This window comes from Rhinatrema bivittatum, chromosome 2, assembly GCF_901001135.1.
Source record: "Rhinatrema bivittatum chromosome 2, aRhiBiv1.1, whole genome shotgun sequence".
In the NCBI taxonomy this organism is placed as follows: Eukaryota; Metazoa; Chordata; class Amphibia; order Gymnophiona; family Rhinatrematidae; genus Rhinatrema; species Rhinatrema bivittatum.
In genome coordinates, this window is record NC_042616.1 from 106,567,048 (window position 1) to 106,582,764 (window position 15,717).

At 42.5% G+C, this 15,717-nt stretch overlaps 1 protein-coding gene across 5 annotated transcripts in view; it reads right to left on the minus strand.

Moving 5' to 3' along the window:
* Positions 1-15,717, minus strand: part of DIP2C (disco interacting protein 2 homolog C) — an 851,589-nt gene that overhangs the window by 443,880 nt on the left and 391,992 nt on the right. The window lies entirely within an intron of this gene.

Sequence of the window (15,717 nt, forward strand, 5' to 3'; positions counted from 1 at the left end):
AGGAACTGGAAGAAATGCCAAGGAAAACAGATCAATTTCTAGATGTAAACCCAATGTATAAAATAGGCATAAACAGTTTTGCGAGACCTCTCTTTCGACAGCCAGTCTTTAACAGCACCAGTCCTTTGGCTCATTTTGGATTACAAAAAAATGACAGGGTCAGCATTTCAAGTCCATGAGTCCCATCATGGCAAGTACTGATCTTTATTTCCTTCTCAGTTGGTCTGACTCTTACATTACCCTCCTGTTTTTTGCAAAATATAATTCCTCATTTATTTTTTAATTTCTCAGTTACTTCCTTGCATTTCAAAATATTAAATTATGATTGTGTCCTCCAATTAAAGAAAAAATTAGATCCCCCCCCCCCCACCTCTGAAATGCAAGATGGTAACAGGATGTAGGGTTTGTAGCTCTTTGCCAGCATTTGACTTTCTCCAGTCCAGTTCACTGGGGGCTTGCGTTTTGAGACGGTGTAAACTGAGATATGCAGAGGCGGGATTTTGATCCACAGGAGCTGAGATTGAGAGTCTACATAATTTACTGCTTGAAGCTTTTGCCTTTGGTTGGTAATGCAGGTGCAAGCCAGACAGTCTGGTTCTACGCTGCAGAAAAGTGGTTCAAGTCCCAAGAGTCAGAGGAGAGCAAGAGCGGAATAGAAGCCTTGATCAGGATGAATTTGAAGAGTTTATTATATTTGACTTAGCTTGCTTGGGATGCAGGATTGTGTAGAAAGTTAGGTGCATAGTTTTCTGAAAACTACATGGTGGTAGGAGGTGCCTTAGAAATTCACTGATGGCCCCAGAAGAAACTTGTTCTCTCTCATGACAACTATATTGCTGCTGTGCTGGGAGTGGACCCTTGGCCTGGTACAGGATTGGTATGGCCCTTTGGTCGGACCCGGAGAGTGCCTGCCACCAGGAGGCGGAGCACAAGCGGAGACAGAGGCTAGCTGGGGCTTCACCAATAGCAACCCGGGGATTCCCTCAGGTTGAGTCCTTCGTTACCCGGGCCACCTGGTCTTAGGTGGGCCTCACAGTCTCCTAGACAGACAGTTCAAGGGAGTGCCCACCACGAACAAGAGTGCGGGGTCGGTATGCAAACAGGAAGGTCCAGAGGTCAGGTCGCGATCAGAGAAGTCGGTGTTCCAGGCAGAGGTCAAAGGTCAGGTTTCAAGGCATAAGAGAAGTGGACCACTGGCAACTAGGAAGGGACCTGTTGCAAAGGCAAGCTCTGACTGTCGGGCGGGCCCGAAAGACCTAGCGCACCGTGGGCCCTTTAAATCTTGCGAAGGGGCGCCTGCGCACTAGGGGGAACCCGGAAGCGAAGAGAACTCTGCGTCGGCATGTCTGCCATAGGACAGGCCCAGGAGAACGGCGGTGGCATTTCCAGCACGCCGCGAGGCGGAGTGAAGCCGACAGGAGAGGAGGTAAGCAGGGCCGGCCACAGAGCCCCGTGGCCAGTCGTCGCAACAGTACCCCCCTCCTCAAGGGACCCCTCCGGGGGGGTTTGAGAAGACTGGATGCACCTCAAACGGAGATTCATGTATGTACTGTGATCGATCCTGGCCAGAGCACTCAGGGGTAACTTTCTCAGAGTGGTTTTGGGAAACGGCTGAAGGCCTAAATGGTACCGAAGAGGCTATGGAGAAGCCCCTCTCCTGTTCCTCAAAGTGTAACCGGGTATGTAGGCTCTGGGCCTCCTCTTCTTTTTAAGTCAGGAGGGACACAAACCCTTTCACGATTCACTTGTGTTCTCTTTCTAGAGTTTCATACTCGGCCGTCCTGTGTGACAGTTGCTTCTTCTGTTGTGTAAAGATGGTCTTTAGCAGGTCTTTGTGGAGGAAGTTGGGATCGGTCTGAGACTCTTGGGACCTCCTACTTGTATTCGAAAGGTTAGGCAGGCTGGTTCCAGACAACTCTCAGAACATTGTGGACCCCACTAAATAAGGTTAGCCGAGGCCCAGTCGAACTGCAGCTGATGTTTTTGTTGCCATGGTAGGCCTAGAATAATGGGGTTCACCGTCAAGATTTTCTCAACCGACTAAACGTCCCATTACCTTCTTCGGCGTCCCCTGCACCAATCCCCAATTCTGGAAGGGCGGTCATCTCCTTACCAACACCGCCTCGCTACTCAGGAGACCCCAAACAATGTCAAGGGTTTTTAAACCATTGCCAGATGCGGTGTTGGTATGTGTGTGCATGTTGTGTGTGTTCATTCAGATGGGGGGGGGGGGGGTGTTTCTGGAATAACTGGGATGGTATAATGGTTCCCTTTGACAGAAAGTGGGGGTTAATCTTTTGTGGTCATTTGATCTGGCAAATATGCTCATTTTTCTATTGCTCTTCTCTTTAAGTCTTCATTTCTCAAAGAATGAGATGGATCTTTATCTGCATATACAAAAGTCTAATGGTGTACTTTTCTCTTTGGGGTTTCTTTTATGCTTTTTATAAAAGGATGTTTTCAAGATATTGTTATAAAAAAAAAGTAAATTAAAAAATCCCCCCTCAGGTCACACTCCTGCTGTTTATTTTTCATTTATTCATTCTCTGGGGACATGAGGGAGGTATATCGCCTCAAGCTAATAACAACATTGTAAAAAGCTATGAATTGCTCATCTAATGCCAGCCTAAATTTACAGGATCATTCATTCACGTAAACCAATTTCTAATGAAAAATACCAGGTTTTACAAAAATTCAAAGTACACAGTTTAAAAAAAAAAAAAGCAAATATTAAACAGAGTTTTAGTCCTTCAGAATTTGTGAATAACTTGGCCAGGGCTAGCCAACCCCATACACTGAATCAGCCACCTACACCCACCGTACAAATCCTCAATCCTTGTTTCCTACCTTCTCCACCAGCACAGGAGACTGAGCAGCACTGCACACCTCTATCTACCGAAATAAAATCCAATATTTATCCCGAAAACTGATGAGTTATTTTTGCATTGATTTTTCCCTATTTTTGTTATTGTAATATACTGTACTCAAATACATTTCTGGGAAAAATGCAATAGACCTGAAAATGAACAGTCCTGAAAATGTGTTAAGAATATAAGATATGGCATTGCCAAGTCAGACCAAAGGCCCATCAAGCCCAGCATCCCGTCTTTGACAGAGCCCAATCAGGACACACGTACCTGGCAAAACCCAAAAAAATAGGTCCTTTCCTTGTTCTGAGATGCAAAAACTACCACTTCGTCTTAATTTTCGTTACTCTTTCCTTTATGAAACCAATTACTGTTTGTCTGTTGAATTATAATTATGAATATCACTTTATTTATTTATTTATTTATTTATTTTTGGCTTTTCTATACCGGAAGTTCCTGTATAATATACATATCACTCCGGTTTACAAGGAACTGACTAACTATCGCCTGGATGGCGGTTTACATAGACCATATAGAACAATTAAAACCATTAGAAAAACAAAATAAAACAATTGGTAATTACATTATTGCTGTAGACAGGACAACAGCATAAACCGTTGTGACCTATACATGGAACGACGGTATATAAAATGTCTAAATAAATAAATATTCATGGACAAGCAATAGCTTTCTCCAATGTCCCTGACTAATAAACGTTGATAGACTTTCCCTCCAGGAACTTGTCCAAATCCCTTTCAAACCCAGCTATGCTAGGTGCATCCACCACATCCACTAGCAACAAATTCCACAGCTTGCTTGCGAACAGAGTGAAAAGAAATACTTTCGCCAATTTGCTTCAAATCTACTAGCTGCAATTTTCATGGAGTGTCCCCTGCTCTTAGTACAATTTGAAAAGGTAAATAACCTTCTACTAATTACCCAGTCCACCCCACATAATTTTAAAGACCTTCTATCATATCCCCTCTCGGTCACCTCTTCTCCAAGCCGAAGAGCCTCGACTTGTTTAACCTCCCATCAAAAGGGAGCCATTTCATCCCCGTTAGCATTTGTACTGCCCTTCTCTGCTCATTTTCTAACTCCGCTATATCTTTTTAGAGATGGGGGTGACTAGAAAATCACTCAGTACTGAAGATGCACTTGCTGCATGGATCAAAACAGAGGGATTATGAGCTTCTCTGTTTTATTTTGGGTACTTGCCAGGTTCTTATGGCCTGGATTGGCCACTGTTGGAGACAGGATGCTGGGATTGATGGACCCTTGGTCTGACCCAGTATGGCATGTTCTTATTTCCATTCGTTTCTGAATCATTGCTAGCATTCTATTTGCTTTTCTGACCACCACCTCACACTGAACTGAGGATTTCAATATACTGTCACTATGACTCTGTTATTAAACTGAGAAAAAAAGGTATTGGGTTCTGCTTCTACTTAAGAATGTATTACATCACCATATCCATTAACGCTGGGTAATCTTATGCAATCAGAACTATCTCCAGCGTAGGGCGAATCAGGGCCACTGCCCTTTGCCCTAAGCTTTAATGTTCTACAGTACAATGCTCTCCCATCTCCTCCAACTCTCCCGACCCCAGCGCTACTCTTCCCACGGGATGGAGGGCAGCAGTGTCTTACCGCATGTTCCGCCTCCTTCTCTGGCAGTTTCAGTCTGAAGGCTGAACATGCAATGTCCTGTAGTCGTGCTGAATTGCCAGTACTGCCCGCTCAGGCTTTAGATTTAAGACAACAGAAGAATAGGTAAGAAATGTTGCTCTCCTCCTGATGTTAGAAGGGAGGAAAGGGGAGTGGATGATGCCAGGTTGGCAGGGCTGTCCTCTGGGGGTTGGGGGGGAGTAATAGGGGCGAACAACCTAGGACTCACACTGGCATGGTAGCTCCACCTCAACATCATAATGTCAGTGTTCCAGGGCCCTGCTGTGGTTGATTCACCCTCGGCATTGTACCCTCCTAGACGGCCCTCCAGATAGAGGTGGAAAAAGGATTGCTTGAGTGTGCATGGGGAGCAACCTCACACAGGTTGAGCTGACCCAGGCCCAGCACCACCTTAGTATCAACACTGCATGCAATTATTCAATTTTCTGATAAATTCAGTGATGCTGCAAGCACAATCTCACCAAGCAGCAGATTTGCTAACCTGATCACCCTAATCGTACATGAGTTTGTTCCTAAAATAAATTACTTTTCCATTTCCTGTAATTTTAAAGTAATCCCTCCTTGCTTTTTTGACTACTGCCATAATCAAACTCAATACCCACCCTCACCTACCCCAGGTCTTTTCTAATATGTGTTCCAATACCCTAAATATAATTGTGCTATGGGTATTTCTTACTAGCTCTGATTTATTCCTCTTGAGAGAGGAACACCACAGTAGATGCACAGTCTCATTAAGACACCATGCGATTGTGGAATGATAGCACGATCACTGCATGCAATTTCTCTGCAACCAAACTGATGACTCTTTGCCTCAGCATGACATTGCAATGACACTTCTATCAGGTCAGCCACAATGATACCCAGATTATTATTGCTACAATTCCCCATCCAGTTCATATTCTGGACACTTAATGCCATTGATAAGGCATACCCTCTCACATACTGAAAAGCTCATTTGTCATCTCCTTGCAAGTGTTTGAGTCAGGCGGTAAACTATTAATATCCTCATCATTATTAAACACAGTGCTTACTTTTGTATCAGTTGTCATCATGGCAACTTTATTTTCAGTAGGAATGACTAGAAAATACATCAATATCACAAGTAGAAGTAGATGTAATTTCTATGTATGCTCATTTGTAAAGAGGTTTGTGCATTTTGTGGAATGCCAGGAAGAAATAAATAGACCCAATAGTGACTTTTTGATATTCCCAGTAGGTTGCACAGCTAATTCCATGCCCAGGAGGCAAAAAAATCCCCCAAAACAACATACTAAATTCAATTTCACTTTATCCTTACTCCTCAAATATCAGAGGACAACCATAAAGAAATCAATGAAAAGAAATAGCATTTTGGTTTCTCTTTGGACTAAATAAACTGGTGCATTACTCGATCTCTTTTTGGTTAAAATCCAAGAGCAAGGTCTTAGCTATTAGGTAAGGATGTTTCTGTGGGCAAGACTGAGAAGTTGGTACAGTGAGGGAATAACACCTTGCCAGTCAACCCCACTGGGGACAGAATGAGGCAACAACCATTAACAAGCAGAAGGATTCATCTTTCTGCCATTTAAAAAGGCCATTTTTTCAAGCGTTTAAGAAATAAACTAACAGCATTAAAGTGTAGAGTCTATGGGGAACATGGTTGCTGTCACTTTTGACCACATCGGAACGGTAGCTCCAAATAAAATGGGTAATCCAAGATAAACAACCTAAAGTTAGGCAAATGAGATCTCAAATGCACGCCTGAGTATTGCAGAAAAACTCCCTTAAAGTCTTTACTAATCCTATATTACAGCATTTCAGTAGGGAAAATCTCAAGTTTTGTGAGGAGCTATTGGAGATCACACATCTCCTGCATTCACAGTCTGCTGGATTTCAGGGCTATATAAACATAGCACAAAACAGTTTCAGGCAGTGATTAGAAAGATAGTAGGCTATTTATGATCCCAGCCTTACTTCTGGGGCACATCCATGAATCTTTTGTTTTGGCGCACCACCTTAGAGCCAAATATTTCAATACAGACTTAAGAACTGGGCACACAAATCAAGAAAGAATTCTGCTACTAATTACAATAGCAACAATTTGTTTTTCATAATACTAAAAAAAAAAAACCTGAGGCTTGTGCAAAAAGATTTTAAATTAGGCAGCTGCTCAAAAAATGTCTTATGAATAGTTACGCTTGGGTGGAACTTACCGTGTGATGCCATAGGAAAAAAAGAGTATGGGGGAAAATCAGGGACCAAGCACTATGGCTGCCTTGACCAGACCTGAACAGGTTTCAAGAAAGGACAGACACTAGTAGGCCTAAGGGGGCTTTCCACACCTTTGCAAGGAAGCAATCCAAGTCGTATGCCAAAAATATTCCACTGATAAAGTCCACTGAGGGATAACCAAAGCAGATTGGATGCCTAAAGATACCACAAGAGATGGCTGCAGGACAGCCAGCAGCCTGACGTGACCAGTGAGACCAACCACGCCTCAGGCAAACCTTTCAGGAAGGGCAAGCAGACACCCCCTTCAGACCTGATCCAGTGGAAAGAAGAGTGTCCTGGACTTGTGTCTCAAAAATCAGTATAAACGAGGGGACTTTTGGGCAAACAGCCAGTCTTTTGACTCCAATGCAACCCATCATTAAGAGAGCGCATCATCAGAAAGAGACGACTTCTCTATCCTAAAGCCAGAGGCAGACATGCAAGACTTCACACCCAAGGCCACGGTGCAAGAATTGCAGCTGAGTGATGAGAGATAGCGTGGCACAGGTGCACATTTATAACCTTTGTATGGTAACTAATAAACATATTCACTGTTTAACTAATTCAGTATGTGTCAGCTGCAGCACTTGTAGGATTCACATTTCTAGCCCTTGCATAAAAATATCTGGTTCCAGTAGGAGCTGGTTTAAATAAAAAACAAATAAATGAAAGTAGTCGTACAGTTGTCTAGCAACGAAGCCCCTCCTAATGCCAAGAAACTGACTGCATACTTATTAAAACAAAACAGTGTTAGGTCCTTCTAATAGTGGATGATGTCTATTTGTGGGGTTACTGTAACTATTAAGCTTTTTATTTTGTGTAATGGAGATAAATGTCATAAAGAAAACTTCTTTCATCAGGCTTGCTTTTCAGAGCTGGATTCAAGATTAAAGCTAGCACGCCATTTATAAATTTGTATGAAACTTTCACAAGAATTAGGAAATAAAGCCCTGCAATTTTACTATATGATAAACAGGGGAGGCGGTAATGTCTCTAAATGAAGGTTAGCTCTGCGCATACCTCGACAGGAATGAGCTAGGGTATGTTAGATGTGTTCTCAATTTCTTAAATTTAATTTAATTTGTATTTTAATTCCACCTTTTGTAGCTGGATAGAAACTCCAAAGCAGATTTACTGCTAGTGCCATTCGTAATACTTGCATTGTACCAAAGAAAGCCTCCTTCTGGCGTTCATAAGAAGTAATATATATTGAATATAGGCAATACATCCAGATGTGCTTAGAATCAGGTCAGTGACACTCAATAGAACTGGGACTATATTTCTGCATCTTTCTGCTACATTTTCTTTGTATCTGGTGGCATCTTTTGATACTTATGGATCTCCATACATTCAAATGCAGCTTTTCCTTGGCTATTATGCCTTTCCTCCAGTTTTTGGCATACTCTCTTTGTAAAACCCGGTTGATTTAAATAAAGAGTTTGGAGCATACACATAACAATACATGATCTCCTTTTTTTCTCTTCAGGGCTCCATGGAACTGTAACCCTTCCAGTTAGTTTTTCCATTAGCTGCTGTGGTCTGTCTCTTGCTGTGGGTCCATGGCCTATAGTTGTACTAGGAGTGTTGTCGTCACCTGAAAAGTCTGCAGTATTGCTACCATCATCATTAGACCTAATGCTGAAGGCAATGGCAGGCACCTCTTTAAGCTGGGTGATGTATGGCCGGTATGAATTTCTTCTTTCTCCATCTAGTTGCACAATGGTAGCGATCGCCTTGCTGAGAGAGTTGGTCTAGATTTTGTACAATGAGGTCACTGCGTAAAGGCATTCAGACTCGGCAAGAAAAATGTAATCAATTATTCTCTCCCCACTCAGACCGAGTGAAAACTTCAGGACAGACAGAGCGTATCTCCAGACCCTGTTAAGACAGACATGCCACAGGTTTAATACCTCATTACACTCAATTAGAACAGCTTTAGCAAGGCTGAGTGATATCAAAGATCTAGTACACCAAATGTATTCATGGTAGGAAGAAGATTTGGCACACGCTGTTTAAACAACTCTGAAAAATATTCTGATGTATACAAAAAAATTATGCAATGAAACAAGTCTGACCCAGAGATCCTTCTTTTTGCTTGAGAGAAAATAACATGGGAAAAACGTCTCTAGACAGTGATGCAATTCAAGCGATTCAGGAGTTGTTTTTTTATTTTAGCATGGTCTTAGATCCAGACTGGAGGCTCAGCAGCTGTGCTGTGTACTGTTAGGCAGAAGACCTAAGTTTGATTCCCGGGTCCAGCTTTTGTTCCCTGGCTCAATCAGGGCTGGCTGGAGATGCTGTGCAGGCAGCGTTCACCACCCCCGAGAGAGGTCCCAGCCATTGCTCAATGACAACACCTACCAGCAGTAACCAGGGTGCACACGTTTGGATTCCAGAGAAAACTGCAGTCTGTGGCCTTTGGCCAAGGTCCATAACTGCAATGCAAGGAAAGGTTACAGAAATAAGAGAAACGCCCTAGGTGCTTGTACATGAAGGCTCATGGCGCTTGGTACCAGTAGTGGTTCCAACTGAGATAGAAGCCCAAAGGTGCAGAAAGAAACTGTTGGGCTAAAAACACAACAAAAAGAATGAGGTCTCCCAGAATAATGTATTCCTCCTTAACTTCAACCTTTTTTCAAAGAATGAGACATGAGGTGGTAGTCAGAATATTGATCAGAAGAAATCTGGGGCCTAGAGCTTGAGTTTCCCTTCTACCAAGCACTCTAGAGGTGAGACTGGACAAATCACCTTATTTTCCCTTTGCTTCTGTCACCAAAATATAATTTACAACTACTAAAACCAAAAATTGTTCTCCTCTTTTCTTTATGAATACATCTTGAAACTTTCTGGGAGGTATTCAAGCTCAAAGATGGCTTAGTCTATATAACAGAAAAGAATTAAAACTACAAAGCCTTTTGAGATGCTGTTGAATGAAAGATGCTATCTAAATCCAAATTACTGGTGCTTATAAAAATCTTTCCTATAAAAGAAATTTTAAAGTAAACACTATAAAGGACATTAACTTTACACTGCTAAGAAGAACAGTTTATTAAAGCAAATCTGTTCCCTATTATCCACAGCTCTATATATATCTGTGTTTTTTCTGGCTAGTGAGTGGAGTGGAGTTGCCTCTTCCCCACCCTGGCTAACATAAAATATGCAACCTAAGAAAAATAATATCAGAAGATGATCAGATTCATAAGTGTTTTCTACTGTGTATCATTTTAATAGATTGGAAAGAAGTGCATGTAGAAGACTAATTTTCATGCAAAAAATAATTCTATAAAGCTTTTAAAGCACGTAGTTAAGCAACAGGACTGAAATGTGCACATCCTTTTCCATTTTCTGGCATAAATAATCACCCAGCAGTGAGATTAGGCAGCGACTCTGCATCCCTCACCAGATAGGACTTGCAGTGGATGCAGAATAACATGTTTTCCAGAACCTTACCCACAGCTAATTTCCATGTCAAGCAGCTGCTGTTAATCAATCCATCTAAGCAGAAGGGGGCCTGCTAGCCAATAGCAAGTAATCAGAAACATCCACGGGTTTTGTTTATTCACTTTCCCCAAACAGGTCAAATGGCCAGGACAGGGGTTTAGGCACAGGGGACATAGGCACGTGCCTGGGGTGCCAAATTCTGAAGGCACGAAAAAACTAGAACTCCCCATGCTGCTCTCTGATTTCCAAGGGCAAAATACGCCATCCCTGATCCTCTGACCATAATCTTAAATCCAGCCCTGCAAATGGCAGCTTATGTTCCTCCCATGATACTGAGCTACATGACCAAAAAGCCTTCCCGTTGATACACATGCTACCATAATAGAAATGGCGGCAGCCTGGCATGCATCTGGTCTTCTCGTTTAGTATGATGCAGTAAATACATGAGATCATTACAGCAAATGTGAATTAGAAAAATGTCACCATTCCCAATGGGAGCTTGTCTTAATATAAAAATCCTCAAATTATGCAGAAAATGCCAACTACTAGCAATGAAGTAATAATGATCATCTTTCAGCAAGTGGAAGCCAATAGCAGGGAGGACTAACATCTTAGTACCTGACGAAGATCTGTTATAACCAGCGTGGGCCAAGGGCACTAATAGCTTAGGATAGGTAACTGTAATAATAAAAATAAATGTAATTCCAACAGCAGTGAGTACAGCAGAATAAGGTACACAAACGGTGGGTTCATACAATAAGATAAGCTTGCTTCAAATTTGTATGTTACAGAGAAAGCGGGGAAAGAGTGAGTGTGTGTGTGAGTGTGTGTGTGAGAGAGTGTGTGTGTGAGTGTGTGTGTGATACTTCTCTGCCAGTCCTTGATGGTCCGATTGTTACACTGCTAAGATTTCTGGCTCTTCATCTGCCTCTTTCCCTCAGCCTGTCAAGGAAAGTGGCCTCTGAAGTGCATATCTTTTGGTTCTCATAGTGTAACATAACGAATGACATCAAATAAAGACCCAAATGGTCCATCCAGTCTGTTCAGCAAATTGTTTAGTGTTGCAATTGCCGCTCCATGCAAGTTACCCCCATGCCTGTTGTTAATGGAAGTAACTTTCCATTCCATGCAGTTATCCTGGGCAGACATGTTATATCAAAAGTTACCACAGGTAACTTACACATGTGACTTTCAGGACAGGCGGAGACAACTGAGTCTGATAAGCAAGGGTCACCTATATATATATTTCTTATGTTCTTATTTAATGTGTAATGTTATCCAGAAAATCAGTGGGCCTGGTCATGTCAAGCAAGCCTGCTATTACATTATGGATTATACTGACAGCAACTAATGCTTTCTATGTCCAAAAGAACCTCAAAACAATAAAACAAAAGGCTTTGCAATAGTAAAAAAATGCTATCTGTAGTAAACAACTTTTAGATCCAATGTTTTGAATCATTTTGTTCAATTTCCTCCTATGGTATGAAAATAAAATTACATATCTATTGACATTTTTCTTTGCATTAGTCACAGATTGTTCAGGCTACCCATCAGCTATTAACTGAGAATGTTACACAGCTGGTTAGTTTGAGAGATGACCAGACAACCAACGACTTCAACCTTAAAAATTGCCGAAAACTCAGTTTACAAGGCAAATGGAAGAAAGGCAAAAACAAAATACTGAAGGGTGATTCTCTCCTTAGCAACAGCACTCATTATCTCTTAAATAAAAAAAATAAGGAAAATAGGCTGCAGGGAGTACATGGTTCATTGTTATTTTTTTTAATGCTTGATTTTTGGTTTTAGCGGTGCTCTCTGCTTCCTGTTCTAGCTGGTGGATTTGTATACTGTCTGCCACCAAGAGCCTGGAAGAAGGGACAGAATGCTCCCGAGGTACCATTAACCTTTATATGCTAAAGGAGAAAGAGAGCCGGGAAACAGAAGACACGCCCTTTAACAAGTTTTAAAGCAGAAAGATTTTACACAAAGTTATTTGAAATTTTGTGTTTCTGAGAAAAAGAAAAATGCAATGGAAATTAGGAAACACAATTAATTACTTAACACTGTTTCTCAACCAGTGTGCCATGGCATACTGATGTGCCATCAGAGGTCAGCAGGCGTGCTAAGGAAAAGGCACCACTGCCTGATGCTCAGATCCAGACCTGGGTTCCGCCCTCAGCTCTTTGCAGCAACAAATGACACCAGCAGTGGCTTCCCAACCTGCAGGAGCTCCTTTCTCAGAGCATATGTATGCCTCTCCTTCCCAGTTATAGCATGATCCCCAGAGTATAGGAATCATGGCTAGCCAGGCGCCAGTTTATGCAGCACACATATTGAGCACCGCACAGCCTCCATCTTCTCCCCAGGCTGAGTAAGAAGAAACACCACTGAACACAGGCTGAGACTCACTGAGGGGCCGAGTGCACTGTTTAACCCGCGGTTGAGTGCACGATTAGGACGCGTGTCCACAGCCCCTTATGCTATAAGGGGAATTAGCGCCTTCACAATGTGCGTCCAACCCGCGGCGAAACTAATAAGAGCTCATCGCATGCAAATGCATGTTGATGAGGCTATTAGTTATTCACCCCCGATTTAAAAAAATAAATGTGCGCCCGACCTGCACATTTTTACGCTCAGAAATTAACGCCTGCCCAGAACAGCCCAAAATGCTGTACAGAAAAGCAGAAAATACTGCTTTTTGGTACATCCTCCAACTAAATATCGTGGCGATATTAAGTTGGAGGAACCAAAAAGTTTAACAAGTTTAAAAAAACATTTTTATTTTTTTTTTTAAAGTGCCATGGTCAGATCAGGGAAACGGATGCTCCAATTAACTAGCATCTGCTTTCCTAACCTGTGGCTGTGCACCAGTTAGGAAAACGGATGCTCGTAAAACTGAGCGTCCGTTTTCCTAACCCGCTGACAGCCCCTTCTCCTGGGCGCCCGCTGCCGAGGAGGTGCTAGGGGCTCTCAATTGCCTCTAGCACGTCCTTGGCAGCGCGAACCCTCATTTAAATATTGCATCGCGCACCCAGGAGAGGAGCCTGGGCGCATTCGGAAAGCAGGCGCTTAACACTGAGCGCCCGTTTTCTGCGCACATTTATTGCATCGGCCCCTAAGCATTGGGAGCAGCAGCAGCAGCGGAGGAAGAGCTCCGGCAGTCACCTGCAGTAGCCAAGGAAACTAAGAGACCTCTCTGCCTACACGACACTCCCGTCTCCTGCACGTGTATATAAAGGGTGATGGATTCATGTGCGTCTCTGCCCCCTCTCCCTTTTGTTTGTAAATTTTGAAGAGGGATAGGCCAGGCTTTCGGTGGTTCCCTAGCTCTTCTTTGCTATAGATGCGCTTTGGACTTTAAAAGGCTGGGAAACACTGACTGAAGCATTTACTTAGAAGGCTGAACATTTTTGTTTTATCTTGGGAATTTCTTTGATACAATCTAAATTACAGTCCTATTCAATAACGCTCTACACACTTTCTAGATAACAGAGTACACACCACTAGTAAAGCTAAGCACAAAAAAAAAAAAGTTTAAATAAATAAATAGCGCGAATGCAGCAGTATCGATGAGACGGACGTTCCTTCAGATGACAGTGTATGTTACTCAAAGACATTTCCAAAATATTCTCTTTTATAGCTTCCCATTTATGGACTCAAAAACCTTAATGTCTTCAAACTGCCTGCCATGGAGTCTGTTGCCTTTGTAAATGAGCTGCCAAATTCCTGATCTGTAAGCACTGCTGCTCTGCTTAGTTTTTCTTATTTAGTTCTAAAGTGAGAAAACCATTTTGGGAAAGGGAAAGTTAAGCTTCAGGGAGTCCTGTTGGTCAATCACTACGCGCAAGACTGCAATGTGTGATGCAAACAATGTATGCCGTGAACAAATTCACAGGCATGCCAGAAACAAACTCCAGCAGAGAAAAATAACAAGAGCGATAGATAGGCCTCTGGTTCTAAAAACACACAGTATCACCACTGCAAACACCCTAAATGAAGCATGGATATATCAAAATGCAGATCATGATCAAATGTGTGATTATTTGCATCCACATTTTGACTCTCAAGGTCGCTCCTTCAGGAAAATATATTTAGACACTATGCCAACAATGTCCACGTGCAAAGATGAGCATCTGCAAGAGACTAAATGGCCTTACTAGTCCTTACTAGTCATAACAGCCCACACGAATTTTAAGACAATTATATGCAGACTTTACATTCAAAAGGAAAAGCACGTGTGTACTTTCCCTCTGAAAATTATCATCATCAAAGCGTGTTACGAGTTAGGGTCTACAATGGTTATACAAATATGGCTAGGTATATACAATACATGAGTAGTGCTGGACAGCACATGTTGATTACAACCCACCATGCAATTGCACCGGCTAATGTATGCACAGATTTGGGGGGGGGAGGGGGGGTCTGCACACAAACCTTGGAAAACGTACAAGTATATGCACATAAATGCAAAATCCCCCCTGCCTTTTCCCACTGTGGGCAACCTTGCATGCAAGTTTACCTGCGTATTGGGTGGACAATTTTGTAAAAGGCCATCCTATGGAAACGGCTTTGAAAATTACCCTCCCCAGGTCAATTTGGGCTATAATGTTTGTTATTCAACCAGGCCTTACCCCAATTCCATTTGAAATGGGGACCGGCTGTGACAAGGTTTAGAAAGAGACTCCCTTTATCTCTCAGCTACTGCAACGTAATCTCGAGACCGCGGCGTTGCCATAGATCTTATTCCGTGGCTCTCCTTGTCTGAGGAAATTAATGTCATCGTGTCTTTACATCCCTACTTCATGGTCCCTTATCAGACCCTTCACTCTGCACCTACTGTATTAAGAATTTCTTAAATTTGATTGTAATGCGCTTTTGTGACTAATTTGGAAAAGGCGAGGAAATGCATTATATAAACTGATGATCAAGCAGGTTTCTCTACTCACTTTAAGCCACATCAGTAGGTTATGCAAGTAACACGAAGGTGCATTTCCTGTAACAATGTCATTGAGAGAATACGAATAAACTCCCAAAGACAGATGGATTTAGCTTGCTTGATAACAGGATCACATTTTGGGCCCGATTTACTAAACTCTCCCCCCACCACCACCACCACCATCCCTGGCACAAACCGGGCCTCCTGAGCCTTTGTTGGCTATCATGAAACCCCTATTCTGTATGAATACGTTTCAAGCCTTAGAAAAAGGGTGAGCTCAAAACGGAGCAGCTTTTTATCTCCAGTGAGCCACACAATGTTAACATTCCTGTGAATAAACTGCCCATTTTCATCAGAAAACCATGCAACAGTATTCCCATAGTCTCTTGAGAGGCTGAGATCATCCTCAAACATGCCCTGGTTTACGAGGGAGGTTCATTCCTGTCATGGTATGCGCAAAGCAAACCCATTTGGAGACATTACCCCCCAGAGAGAACTCAGCAGCATAGGATTGACATCCTGTGTGTCAATGAGA